At 46.2% G+C, this 14515-nt stretch overlaps 1 protein-coding gene across 1 annotated transcript in view; it reads right to left on the bottom strand.

Moving 5' to 3' along the window:
* LOC123756806 (uncharacterized) overlaps nucleotides 1-14515 on the bottom strand; it is a 168451-nt gene that overhangs the window by 104813 nt on the left and 49123 nt on the right. The window lies entirely within an intron of this gene.

The following is a 14515-nucleotide window of genomic DNA, read 5'->3' as shown; positions in this document are numbered from 1 at the left end:
CCTTAGTCGAGCTCCAATGGATCTTCGCATCGACGACCCTTTAGTCGAGCTCCAATGGATCTTCGCATCGACGACCCTTTAGTCGAGCTCCAATCGATCTTCGCATCGACGACCCCTTAGGACTGAAGCACGTGGACCCCGTTTCCGTACATCTATGACTTGGCATATGTAAAACTTTCCTCCACTCGCCGACCCGAAGCCAAGACCTTCCCTCTCTCATCACCTGTTCTTCAGCATCACGTATACTGACCCCCTCAGGATCACTCATCATGACACACGTCGTTGTGATGTCCAAACCAGAGTCTCGTGTCGCCTCGCTTCTGGTACACATCTTGTGGGTTATGACGAGTTCATTTCATCTCCCTGTCACTCAGCATCCCTCAGCGAGGGAGATTATAGCCAGTGTTTCATCAGTGTTCCTATTTTTAACCGATGCCAAGTTTCAAGTTAACGTAATGGAAATTTATAACTGGTTAAAATGGTATAACAATGGATGTAAATTGGTTTATATTCAGTTTTTTTTAGTAAATTTGGTTGTAAATAGGAGTTGCAGGTTTGTGGAAGAGGTTGGTGGGAGTAAATAGCAGACGTTAGATCGCTGAGCTATGAGACAATATTGAAGTTGTACAATGAAGTCGAACCCTCGTCCCTGGGCACTTGAGGCAAGTGCTGTAGCTGGGGAGTCCAGGACCTCGAGTTCGAGCCCATGGCCTCAATATTTTCTCAAAGATACATCACGTTCTTGGGATTCTATTGTGCATCGTTGGATTGTTTCTTGCGTAAATTACTTATAATAATGATTTGATAAATGCTGCCTAAGAAGTATTTCTGAGGGAGATTTCTTAATTGTCTTGTTATGTGGTAAGTGCTGGACAGATGCTAATCCATCAACCATTGAGTGGCTGGCTTACCGAGAGAATATCGACCCACAATCAACTCTATCTCGTGTGTTGTCACTCAAGAATAACATGCTAGTGACGACGTTACTTGTTGACGAAGCATCTATATCTTGACCAGACCACACACTAGAAGTTGAAGGGACGACGATGTTTCGGTCCGTCCTGGACCATTCTCCAGGAGAATGGTCCAGGACATGACTTGAGAATGACTTGAATGAATGGCAAACCTGAATGACGAGGCATGACTTGAGAATGGTCCAGGACGGACCGAAACGTCGTCGTCCCTTCAACTTCTAGTGTGTGGTCTGGTCAACATACTTCAGCCACGTTATTGTGACTCATCGCCTGCATCTATATCTTGTGTATAAAGCTTGCACTCAAGGTGGTGACGGGCCTTCTCTAATCTGTGCCTGAAACTTTCAAATACCCGAGCTAAAATTATTTTATATTTTCGACTCGAGAATGGTCATGGACCAGGACGCACCGAAACGTCGTCGTCCCTTCACTTTCTAGTGTGTACTTTGGTCAACATATTTCAGCCACGTTATTGTGACTCCTCGTCTGCATTATTTTTAAATCTACCAAACCGTATAATTCGTATAATTAACATTTAGACTTTTTCTTTTCAATATTTTTGACATTACAATATGAAAACGCGAGCCATAAGCGCAGATACAGTAGTCCACTAAAGAGGAAACGTTAACAAAAACTGGGAAAATAAAGGTTCCCTTCAAACTAAGTGCGAGAAGGTGATTATGCAAATAGTTGCGTCCTGGGGTGGGAGAGTCATCAGACCTTAATCCAACTTGTGATGGTGGCACTCACACTCTTCTCTTCAGTTCCAGGTAACTGCAGTGACGCTAGCTAGTTATTGCCCTTATACCAGCCGCCAGGCTCACGCTTAGTGCCCTTTAACCCCTGCACTGCGCACCTGTTTTTTGGGCAAAAACATTTTAGTGCAATTGTTAAGGACATATTTTTGTTGTTTTTATAAATGTTAAGGTAAAGTTAATGTCAAAATGTTTCCAAACTCAACTATTTTCATTTCAAAACACAAAGAGTGATGAAAACATTAAAAAAAATCAAATATAGCATAATTAACAAAAATAATACAACTCTCAGAACGAGATTTCTCGGTTGGCGCAGCACAGTGCACAGCCAGGTCTGTGCACTGTCAGACTTGACTGTCAATCAAGTCTGTTCATACCATAATTTACCTGAATATGAGGCAAACAATAGACCTTGCAAAACACGTGGTGTTGATCCTGTCCCAGCATGCAATGTGACATTATTTCTTCTGTTTGTTGCAGTGTTGATATTGATCCCAACAAAACTACAAAAAGTTCATCGTTATCAAAACTAAATCAAGATATCATCCTTACGAGAATGCAATCATGATCCTTGTACGAGATAGTTATCAAAGGAACTGCCTTCCAAAATACAACCACATTATCATGCTCAACATAATGTAAATGTTAGCAATTTTAGCAAGGTATTTCTAACAGTACATCGTCACTATGTTACCAATAACATTACATGATCACTAAGAATAACAGACCGTTATCAAGAGGCTATCAACAAGAGACCGTTCTCACGAGGGTGTCAACAATAGACTGTTCTCAAGAGGCTATCAACAAGAGATCGTTCTCAAGAGGTTATCAACAATAGACCGTTCCCAAGAGGCTATCAACAATAGACCGTTCTCAAGAGGCTATCAACAAGAGACCGTTCTCAAGAGGCTATCAACAAGAGACCGTTCTCAAGAGGCTATCAACAAGAGACCGTTCTCAAGAGGCTATCAACAAGAGACCGTTATCACGAGGGTGTCAACAATAGACTGTTCTCAAGAGGCTATCAACAAGAGATCGTTCTCAAGAGGTTATCAACAATAGACCGTTCCCAAGAGGCTATCAACAATAGACCGTTCTCAAGAGGCTATCAACAAGAGACCGTTCTGAAGAGGCTATCAACAAGAGACCGTTCTCAAGAGGCTATCAACAAGAGACCGTTCTGAAGAGGCTATCAACAAGAGACCGTTCTCAAGAGGCTATCAACAAGAGACCGTTCTCAAGAGGGTTTAAGGACTCGGTGTCACTGTTGTTCAAGTCTTTTCACTTTAGGCAAACCAATTCACTTCACCTCGAAGCTGGCCACCATGCAGCGGCCTCTCCATCATACTGTGTAAACCATCTCCTTTGTGTAACTCCTTCAAGGTAAACTTGAACACGTGACGTCTCTTCAACTTTCAGATCTCGTCTAATAAACCGTTCTGGGTAGTCTTTCGACCCTCAGGTAAACCAAAATGGGCAGCGTTCCTCCCCTCTGGTAAACCAAGCTGGGCAGTCTTCCTCTCTGGTAAACCCAAGCTGGGCAGTCTTCCTCTCTGGTAAACCCAAGCTGGGCAGTCTTCCTCTCTGGTAAACCCAAGCTGGGCAGTCTTCCTCTCTGGTAAACCCAAGCTGGGCAGTCTTCCTCTCTGGTAAACCAAGCTGGGCAGTCTTCCTCTCTGGAAAACCCAAGCTGGGCAGTCTTCCTCTCTGGTAAACCCAAGCTGGGCAGTCTTCCTCTCTGGTAAACCCAAGCTGGGCAGTCTTCCTCTCTGGTAAACCCAAGCTGGGCAGTCTCCCTCTCTGGTAAACCCAAGCTGGGCAGTCTCCCTCTCTGGTAAACCAAGCTGGGCAGTCTTCCTCTCTGGTAAACCAAGCTGGGCAGTCTTCCTCTCTGGTAAACCAAGCTGGGCAGTCTTCCTCCCCTCAGGTAAACTAAGTCTGCCGCTCCCAGTAAGTCTGCCGCTCCCAGTAAGTCTGTTGCTCCTGCCTTCAGACATTCCCTTCATCACCCGCCTCCAAACTTCTCGTTGCTGAAGTCTCCAATTTGCTGAGAACCAAACTGAGTTCCAGGTGATGTGAGGCAGCGCTCATTGTTGGTAATTATGAGTATTATGAGGCCTGTGAGGAGGGGGAAGTGGAGGCAGGAGGAAGTGAGGCAGCGCTCATTGTCGGTAATTATGAGTGTTATGAGGCCTGCGAGGAGGGGGAAGTGGAGGCAGGAGGAAGTGAGGCAGCGCTCATTGTTGGTAATTATGAGTATTATGAGGCCTGTGAGGAGGGGGAAGTGGAGGCAGGAGGAAGTGAGGCAGCGCTCATTGTCGGTAATTATGAGTATTATGAGGCCTGTGAGGAGGGGGAAGTGGAGGCAGGAGGAAGCGAGGCAGCGCTCATTGTTGGTAATTATGAGTATTATGAGGCCTGTGAGGAGGGGGAAGTGGAGGCAGGAGGAAGTGAGGCAGCGCTCATTGTTGGTAATTATGAGTATTATGAGGCCTGTGAGGAGGGGGGGATGAGGCAGGAGGAAGTGGAGGAAGGAAGAAGTGAGGAAGGAGGTGGTGGAGTAGGAGGGGGGGGGGGAAGTGGAGGCAGGAGGAAGTGGAGGAAGGAAGAAGTGAGGAAGGAGGTGGTGGAGTAGGAGGGGGGGGGGGGAAGTGGAGGCAGGAGGAAGTGGAGGGAAGGAGGAGGTGGAGATAAGGAGGAAGGGAGTGTGCAAGGGAAGGCTATGGACGGAGAATATTGTATAAACACAAGGTGACAGAGATTGATGGTTAGTGCTCAGCTGCAAGAGGCCTGGGTTATGGGCGTGATAAACCAGAGATGACCTTCCACCGCGGACTCGCCCTCACTGCTATCAACTTGAGGTTCCACCACCTTGCAGTGCCAAAAGATTACAGTGCCACCAGCTTGCAGTGCCAAAAGATTGCAGTGCCACCAGCTTGCAGTGCCAAAAGATTACAGTGCCACCAGCTTGCAGTGCCACCACCTTGCAGTGCCAAAAGATTACAGTGCCACCAGCTTGCAGTGCCAAAAGGTTGCAGTGTCACCAGCTTGCAGTGCCAAAAGATTACAGTGCCACCAGCTTGCAGTGCCAAAAGATTACAGTGCCACCAGCTTGCAGTGCCAAAAGATTACAGTGCCAAAAGATTACAGTGCCAAAAGATTACAGTGCCACCAGCTTGCAGTGCCAAAAGATTGCAGTGCCACCAGCTTGCAGTGCCAAAAGATTACAGTGCCACCAGCTTGCAGTGCCAAAAGATTACAGTGCCACCAGCTTGCAGTGCCAAAAGATTACAGAGCCAAAAGATTACAGTGCCACCAGCTTGCAGTGCCAAAAGATTACAGTGTCACCAGCTTGAAGTGCCAAAAGATTACAGTGCCACCAGCTTGCAGTGCCAAAAGATTGCAGTGCCACCAGCTTGCAGTGCCAAAAGATTACAGTGCCACCAGCTTGCAGTGCCAAAAGATTACAGTGACACCAGCTTGCAGTGCCAAAATATTACAGTGCCACCAGCTTGCAGTGCCAAAAGATTACAGTGCCACCAGCTTGCAGTGCCAAAAGGTTACAGTGCCACCAGCTTGCAGTGCCAAAAGATTACAGTGCCACCAGCTTGCAGTGCCAAAAGATTACAGTACCACCAGCTTGCAGTGCCAAAAGATTACAGTGCCACCAGCTTGCAGTGCCAAAATATTACAGTACCACCAGCTTGCAGTGCCAAAAGATTACAGTGCCACCAGCTTGCAGTGCCAAAAGATTACAGTGCCACCACCTTGCAGTGCCAAAAGATTACAGTGCCACCAGCTTGCAGTGCCAAAAGATTACAGTGCCACCAGCTTGCAGTGCCAAAATATTACAGTACCACCAGCTTGCAGTGCCAAAAGATTACAGTGCCACCAGCTTGCAGTGCCAAAAGATTACAGTGCCACCAGCTTGCAGTGCCAAAATTACAGTGCCACCAGCTTGCAGTGCCAAAGTCCTAGTGCCACCAAGCTGGTGGGAGACCTGGGCACTGGCAGAAACCCCCCCATCTAGTTTATATATATTTATATATAAATATATAAATATATAATATATATTTATATATATTTATATATAAATATATAATATATATACATATACATAACAAGGAGGTTATCACTACTGCTTACATCTCTTCCCAGGACGCTTGACGCCATAATAGCAGCTTCGCTCACTGCTGAAGAGGGTTATCTTGAGGTTATCTTGAGATGATTTCGGGGCTTTTTTTAGTGTCCCCGCGGCCCGGTCCTCGACCAGGCCTCAATAATGTAAACGGTCCCTCAGGCCGAGGGACCGTAATGTGCAGTCTATGTTTTCATGTTGTCAAAACAATGGATTATTATTGTCCTTGATTATTGCGCTTTTGCACTTCATCCTCATATGCTGATTAATTTGCATATGCTTTCAATTATAAAATTTCATGCGTGTATAATTATAATCGCGTAATTGTAAATTGTAATAAGAGTCATATAGAGCCGTGCGTTTGAATTAATTCCCATTAACTGCTGTGCCGTGAAAAAACATAATATTAGGATATGCTGCCTGGCCACTCACCTGTACTGAAACAATGTACCTGTGTTTGTGTCAATGTTTATCATTTGTTATTTTCCAGAATGGGAGAGAATTTATATGAGATGAGTGTGTTTGTATGACTAATACATATGCATTAGTTATACAGGGTGTATTTGTATGCGAGTGTGTGCTTACCTAGATGTATTCCTCTACAAGTGCTTATAAGTGTCGGGTGTCAGCTCCTAGCCCCACCTTTTGAATATATTTTAGTTTAATAAAGACCAGTTTCAATATTTTGGAGGTCATATTTAGATTAAAATCGATAAATCTTTTCTAGTTTCGCTTTACGTTTTTCTTAGGTACGAGTTTGATTCCTGGGCTGCATATTCAAGAATTGGTCTAACATAGGTTGTTATAAGGCCAGGAAGGCTCCTTTGTTCAAATTTCAAATGCTGCTCGTACGTTGGTTAGTTCGCCACTGTCATTATTCTCCAAGTGTGCTTCTGGTCTTAAGTTTGTTGTTAAGTCTGTTTCCAAGTTGTCTTCTTCTCTGAGGCGGAATTTATCCGTGACTCAATACGTCTTTACGTGTCTAATCACTTTGAGTGTTTCCCCCTCATAGTTAGCTGTGTTAAATTCTGATACATTCAACCACCTCTTAAGCATATATATATATATATATATATATATATATATATATATATATATATATATATATATATATATATATATATATATATATATATATATATATATATATATAATATTCCTTTACAGAATATCGCAGTGTCCCTCTATTCTGGTTTCTCAAATTAGTTTTGCACAATTTATAAAGAATAATTCGAAGGAGGTAATTCCCTGTCAGGTCGTTGACATTAGAAATACGCTAAGCGCTAGTTCTGACCCCTCTAGCACGCGCAGAGGAAACTGCAGTGGATCTGCTGGTCTATACAAGGCAGTTCCTACACATCCAAGCGTACTCATATACATGTCTCACCTTCGCTGGAAACACTCCAGCCATCACACAGCTGTTATGGTTCCCAGTAAGTTGTTCTTTGTTCTAGAAACAACAGTAATACCTGTAATTATTGACCCAGGTCTTATTGTTACTTCAGTATTTTAATTATCTTCTCCCTTCGAAGTCAGAGCTTCGCCCTCATACGTGTGGGGTTCGCAATTCGAGTCTCCAAGATCCCAGGTGAATTAATTATCCTCTCTCTCTCTCTCTCTCTCTCTCTCTCTCTCTCTCTCTCTCTCTCTCTCTCTCTCTCTCTCTCTCTCTCTCTCTCTCTCTCTCTCTCTCTCTCTCTCTCTCTCATGTTTCTCTCTCCTGGGCTCCTTCCTTACTCGTTTTAAGTCACTCATTTCAGTCTCCACCTCTCGCTACCTTCCTTTTTCCCCTTCCAGTCCTCCCTACCCTAACCCCTTACCTCTTTCTACCCCCCCTTACCTTACCTTACCTAACGTTCCTTCAAGCTGTTATGTCAATCTCTCGCTCCTCCCCCTCCCCCAACTTTACCTTGAAAATTGATCATTAACTTTAGTATCAGTTCATTTGTAGAGTAAACCCAGACGGTCGTAAACCTCGGGAGTAAACCACGGTGGTAAACCTTGTTTCGCTAGAGTGTAATTAGGGACTCTGGCCCAGATCATGTGGAATTTCATTATTTATGGCGATATTTATTGTTTACATGTGTAATGTTGTTTTAATGGGTAGTGTGTGTGTGTGTGTGTGTGTGTGTGTGTGTGTGTGTGTGTGTGTGTGTGTGTGTGTGTGTGTGTGTGTGTGTGTGCGTGTGTGTGTGTGTGTGTGGGTGTGTGTGTGTGTGTGATTACCTAAGTGTAGTTACAGGATGAGAGCTACGCTCGTAGTGTCCCGTCTTCCCAGTACTCTTTGTCATATAACGCTTAGAAACTACTGACGGTTTTGGCCTCCACCACCTTCTCACCTAACTTGTTTCAACTGGCTCACGTGTGTGTGTGTGTGTGTGTGTGTGTGTGTGTGTGTGTGTGTGTGTACGCGAGTGAGCACATGCAAAAGTGTTCACATACTTAAGGTTATAAGTGATCACTACAAACACACACTAATCGTCAAATAAACTTACACCAAACGAATCCCTCACAAGAGTCGTCTGGAAACACTATTTCTCTGACCTGCTAAAATAACAGGAATATAAAATTTAAGGTTCTTGTTGATTCCTAATAATTTGACTGCCCAATTATGCTTCGAGTTGTAATTCTTGTATTTGAGTCCGGCCCCGATTGTCAAGTATCAATTGGCATATTCTATTAGGAATGTGAAGGTCTTGAGAGAGAGAGAAAGAGAGAGAGAGAGAGAGAGAGAGAGAGAGAGAGAGAGAGAGAGAGAGAGAGAGAGAGAGAGAGAGAGAGAGAGGGGGAGGCCCATACCTAGCCAGAGCGAGGGGGGACATGACTAGATTAGGTCCTGCCTAGCACGGAACCAGATGCCAAATCCTGGTAATGTCCTGCCAATCACCGCGATGTGCCGCATTCTCAGTCGTTTTGCGTTGAATTGGAGATCAGTGTCAACGTCCAGTTTTCTGGCTGACATTGGAAGAAACGCTTCTGGTGTTTGATTGGCCTGCCCCACCATGCGTCGTTTGCACTTCAAAACAAAGTTTTAGCTACACACTGTCAGCGCCATATCAATATAGTTTGAACTATAATAGACGTAACAACATTAAAAATGGAGTGAATCTTCAAAATATAGTGAACATAACATTTTCATCGTCATCTGCGAAGATGAGGTGAGGTAGATTAGAGTTGTCTCAGCACAACTCACAAGAATTCATCAAGACTTTCATTAACCTTTTTAAGAATGCTGACAACAGGACACAGGATCTCACTGGAGTGACGAGGCCTCACCGGAGGCCTGGTCGACGACCAGAGGGACGCTAAGCCCCGGAAACACTTCAAGGTAACTTCAAGGAGTTATCGTAAGTATTTCTTGGTTTAAGCACAAAAACGACAATTCTGCGATACTTGACGCTGTCGTGACAACGTGAATAAAGCAGACGACACGTTCGAAATTTACAACTGAAGGGATTTACAAGGGGAATATCGTCTTGAAATTGTCAAACCATGTAAGCAACTTCATTCAAAATGGATATTAGTCAGATGAGCGTTTGACATTTGGGTTGTGGAGGAGATTACAGTATTACCAACGAACACTGCCTAGCTACTGTGAAGCTTTTATTGATCATGTTGTAGGAGAGGAAATATAGTATCAGGCACCGCTATTTCATCGATTCCAACCCAATTCAGCTGGATACATTGTTACGTTCTTAATTAAAATTGAGCTTACGTAACTGAGTGTTGAATCGAACGTACATTTAAACATATTAAACAATGGTTTCCAATTTCCCGATGATATTGAATCACAATAAACTTTCCATTAACCATTCTCATAGTTTTTCCTAAAACTAAGTTACCGCTGGAGGTAACTTAGTGGGTTCCTTCACTGTGGGTTCACTTCTCCCTCGTGCGCCTTTGTAAAGTCGTTCTTGACAGCCATCAACGCTGGAACCACCGACTGAGCTTTTAAGTTAAAGCTGAGGCTTCGAGGGCTTAAAACGGTGTCTGCGTCAGCTGACTCTCACAGTGGTGTGTAGTGACAATCACACGTGGTCACGTGCTGCTGTATGTAAGTCATTCGGCCTTCAATATATGTTAATATGTGTGAGTTATAAATACTATTTCACACTGGATACTTTACATGGGATATGGCAGGATTAGTACAGTAGGTATTCCTGCATTAACGTTATGGCTGCGGCAGCGGCGGCGGCAGCGGCGGCGGCAGCGGCAGCGGCGGCGGCAGCGGCGGCGGCAGCGGCAGCGGCGGCGGCAGCGGCGGCGGAAGCGGCGGCGGAAGCAGCGGCGGAAGCGGCGGCGGAAGCGGCGGCGGAAGCAGCGGCGGAAGTAGCCGTAACGGTTGTGGCGGCAGCGGTGAAGAGCGTACCTCACTAAACTCCAGCCACTAAACTTTACGAGGAAGGAGCGACTGGGCGCCTCACTACACGTAAACTCCATCTCTGCAACATCCTCCCAAATCTAGCGCGAACACAGCATAAATTCTCTCATGCAAAGACAAAATTCCACTTTCGCTAAACACGGCAGCGTGTCACTCTGAGCCGGTAGGGTGCCGTGTGGCTCGTGTCTGAGCCACTCTGCCGTGTGGCTCAGCCCTGGCAGGGTGCTGAAACCTGCAGGGGAAGGGGTTCGAATCTCCCAACCCGCTAACGTTGAGGTCTGTACCAACACAATATGCTTGATCCCAGAGTCATGAAATTTAATATGTCATGAAAGTAACGGAAGGAGCTCAGTCCGGTTATGGGGGCCCTTAAACGGGCCGGACGGCAGACCTCCAACGTCTCCCAGATCAAGCCAATACTAGAAAACATCTTTGGAGCAGGGTTGTGGGATCGAACCGGCGGTCACCGCAGACGCACTGCACATAGATCTGCCACGGAACAATTCAGCAAACTCGCGCCATCCCTCAGGCTCACGGCAACACGAAAATGTATCACGAGTTTAATGTTGTTCCAGGCGGACGAGTCTCTTCCGCGGTAACACTTATAAAATAAGTCAAAGGCACTTTTTGTATTATGTGTATTTTCTTCGAGGAGGAGGGAAGATGTGGTGACTGAAGCGTCAGCACTGGCAAGACATGAACTGCATCCCAGGCTTAGATTCTAGGCAGTGACTGGCTCTGATTCTAAGCAGTGACTGGCTCTGATTCTAGGTAGTGACTGGCACTGATTCTAGGCAGTGACTGGCTCTGATTCTAGGTAGTGACTGGCACTGATTCTAGGCAGTGACTGGCTCTGATTCTAGGTAGTGACTGGCTCTGATTCTAGGCAGTGACTGGCTCTGATTCTAGGTAGTGACTGGCTCTGATTCTAGGCAGTGACTGGGTGAGATTCTAGATAGTGACTGGCTTTGATTCTAGGCAGTGACTGGGTGAGATTCTAGATAGTGACTGGCTTTGATTCTAGGCAGTGACTGGCTTTGATTCTAGGCAGTGACTGGCTCTGATTCTAGGCAGTGACTGGCTCTGAGTCTAGGCAGTGACTGGCTCTGATTCTAGGCAGTGGCTGGCTCTGATTCTAGGTAGTGACTGGCACTGATTCTAGGCAGTGACTGGCTCTGATTCTAGGCAGTGACTGGCTCTGATTCTAGGCAGTGACTGGCTCAGATTCTAGGTAGTGACTGGCTCTGATTCTAGGCAGTGACTGGCTCTGAACCTCCTTTGATATTCAGGTACTTCGAAACCATATTTCGTAGAAATCCTTCACTGCTTTTGGAAATCGTAGAAGTGCTTCACTGCTTCTTGGCATCATAGAGCATGTATTTCGGAGAGTTTTCAAATATTGAGGTGGAAACTGTCCTAAAGTCCCCCCCTTCGTGCTTTCAGATGGTTGGTGCCGAGTTGTTTATCACTGTCAGTCGAGGCTGGATTAACCTTTCGAGGGGCTGGGAACCAAGCAGGCGTGTGGGATTCCTCTCCGAATTCGTTGGTATTCCTTTTAGATTTGTGGGTCCCCCAATTTGGATTTTGCTGGAGCCTGTTAAAAATGTTGGTCAGTACTGGATTTAGAGACTCCCACTTGAAATTTGTAGGGTTCTGCTTGGAATTTGTAGGGCTCAATCTTTTGACACCTCATTTGGGATTTCCGAGGCCCATTTTAGAATTCATTGCTTTTCTATTTTAGATTTATTGGCAATTTGGGATTTGGAAACATTCACGTGGAGGACGTTTGTGCTTCACGTATTAGAGCTTCTTAAATAATGTAAAACAAATGTCCTGTGAAATTGTTAATGTTTAACAGCGTATTTGGGAATTGTATTTATGTCAGTTATGGTCTTAACTGTTTGTTCAGGTCGTTGTTTCTAGAACCTGTCCTCCTGCAACCTGTCCTCCTGCAACCTGTCCTCCTACAACCTGTCCTCCTGCAACCTGTCCTCCTGCAACCTGTCCTCCTGCAACCTGTCCTCCTGCAACCTGTCCTCCTGCAACCTGTCCTCCTGCAACCTGTCCTCCTGCAACCTGTCCTCCTGCAACCTGTCCTCCTGCAACCTGTCCTCCTGCAACCTGTCCTCCTGCAACCTGTCCTCCTGCAACCTGTCCTCCTGCAACCTGTCCTCCTGCAACCTGTCCTCCTACAACCTGTCCTCCTGCAACCTGTCCTCCTGCAACCTGTCCTCCTGCAACCTGTCCTCCTGCAACCTGTCCTCCTGCAACCTGTCCTCCTGCAACCTGTCCTCCTGCAACCTGTCCTCCTGCAACCTGTCCTCCTGCAACCTGTCCTCCTGCAACCTGTTCTCCTGCAACCTGTCCTCCTGCAACCTGTCCTCCTGCAACCTGTCCTCCTGCAACCTGTCCTCCTGCAACCTGTCCTCCTGCAACCTGTTCTCCTACAACCTGTCCTCCTGCAACTTGTCCTTCTGCAACCTGTCCTCCTGCAACCTGTCCTCCTGCAACCTGTCCTCCTGCAACCTGTCCTCCTGCAACCTGTCCTCCTGCAACCTGTCCTCCTGCAGCCTGTCCTCCTGCAACCTGTCCTCCTGCAACCTGTCCTCCTGCAACCTGTCCTTCTACAACCTGTCCTCCTACAACCTGTCCTCCTACAGCCTGTCCTCCTGCAACCTGTCCTCCTGCAACCTGTCCTCCTGCAACCTGTCCTTCTACAACCTGTCCTCCTACAACCTGTCCTGCTACAAAGAATGTCGCATTTCGCTCGTATGCGTTACCTAAGGCCAAACATTGTCGTACTAGAAAATGGAAGCGGCTGGCGAAAGTGACGTACTATCCCGTTTTCTGTTTTGGGTCCTCTGGTAGGTTAGGGGAGACCACTTTAAATTGACCGGTTTTCTGGACGTTGGGAAGCGTTAGGAGGCCTTCCAGACGTCATTAAATGTACGGCAATAATGGTAGTAAATGTAGGATTTTTGAAGGACTCTTGATTTATCGGTCCAATAGCACTAGGTACTTGTGTAAAACCCCTGGTTTGTGTCTCGGAGAGGCTGCAGGATCCAATAAGTGCAGTAGAACTTCGGTTTCAACTCTTTTGACCATGTCATAGCTTAATCGATTAAGGCAGCGTCTGGGATACTCCCGGACGCAGGTTCGAATCCTTGTCACGGCCCTTGTGGATTTGTTCACTAGGTACTCGGCTCATATCGGAGGATCCCGGGTTCGATCCCCCGTGCGGGGCAGAGACAGTTGGGGGTACTTTTTCCTTCATCTGATGCAACTATTCGCTTATTTAGCTCATTTTGCATCAGCTATTGGCTACGGCAATGTCCATATAATATATCTATTTTGCAACTGAAGGTGACTTTATCTATCACAAAGGGCTGCCTTCTCCAAGATCATTTATCACCATTAACATTATATCGGGAATGTTAATGTTATAGTTAATGTTATTCGTCCAACTCGGCCAAAATTAAGTCAACATTTTTCACAAAATGTTAACGGAAAATTACATAAAATTTTGTACTCAACATATATCCGGACCTTCCCCTTTCTTCTGATAAAACAATACATAATAATACATAACCAAACCCAGACATATGGGGTCCGTGTTGGACTTGGTCAGAGACCGTCCAGGTCCCTTACCAAGTCCGTCCTGGACCCTTTCCAAGTCCGTCCTGGACTCGTACCAAGTCATTTTTGGATTCTTACCAAGTCCTTCCTGGACCCTTACCAAGTCCGTCCTGGACCCTTAGCAAGTCCGTCCTGGACCCTTACCAAGTCCTTCCTGGACCCTTACCAAGTCCGTCCTGGACCCTTAGCAAGTCCGTCCTGGACCCTTACCAAGTCCGTCCTGGACCCTTAGCAAGTCCGTCCTGGACCCTTACCAAGTCCTTCCTGGACCCTTACCAAGTCCGTCCTGGACCCTTACCAAGTCCGTCCTGGACCCTTAGCAAGTCCGTCCTGGACCCTTACCAAGTCCTTCCTGGACCCTTACCAAGTCCTTCCTGGACCCTTAGCAAGTCCGTCCTGGACCCTTACCAAGTCCTTCCTGGACCCTTACCAAGTCCGTCCTGGACCCTTAGCAAGTCCGTCCTGGACCCTTACCAAGTCCTTCCTGGACCCTTACCAAGTCCTTCCTGGACCCTTACCAAGTCCTTCCTGGACCCTTACCAAGTCCTTCCTGGACCCTTACCAAGTCCTTCCTGGACCCTTACCAAGTCCTTCCTGGACCCTTACCAAGTCCTTCCTGGACCCTTACCAA

The sequence above is a fragment of the Procambarus clarkii genome, chromosome 26 (genome assembly GCF_040958095.1).
Source record: "Procambarus clarkii isolate CNS0578487 chromosome 26, FALCON_Pclarkii_2.0, whole genome shotgun sequence".
Lineage (NCBI taxonomy): Eukaryota > Metazoa > Arthropoda > Malacostraca > Decapoda > Cambaridae > Procambarus > Procambarus clarkii.
The sequence above is the reverse complement of the archived record's forward strand: the minus strand, read 5'-3'. Positions and strand labels throughout refer to the sequence as shown.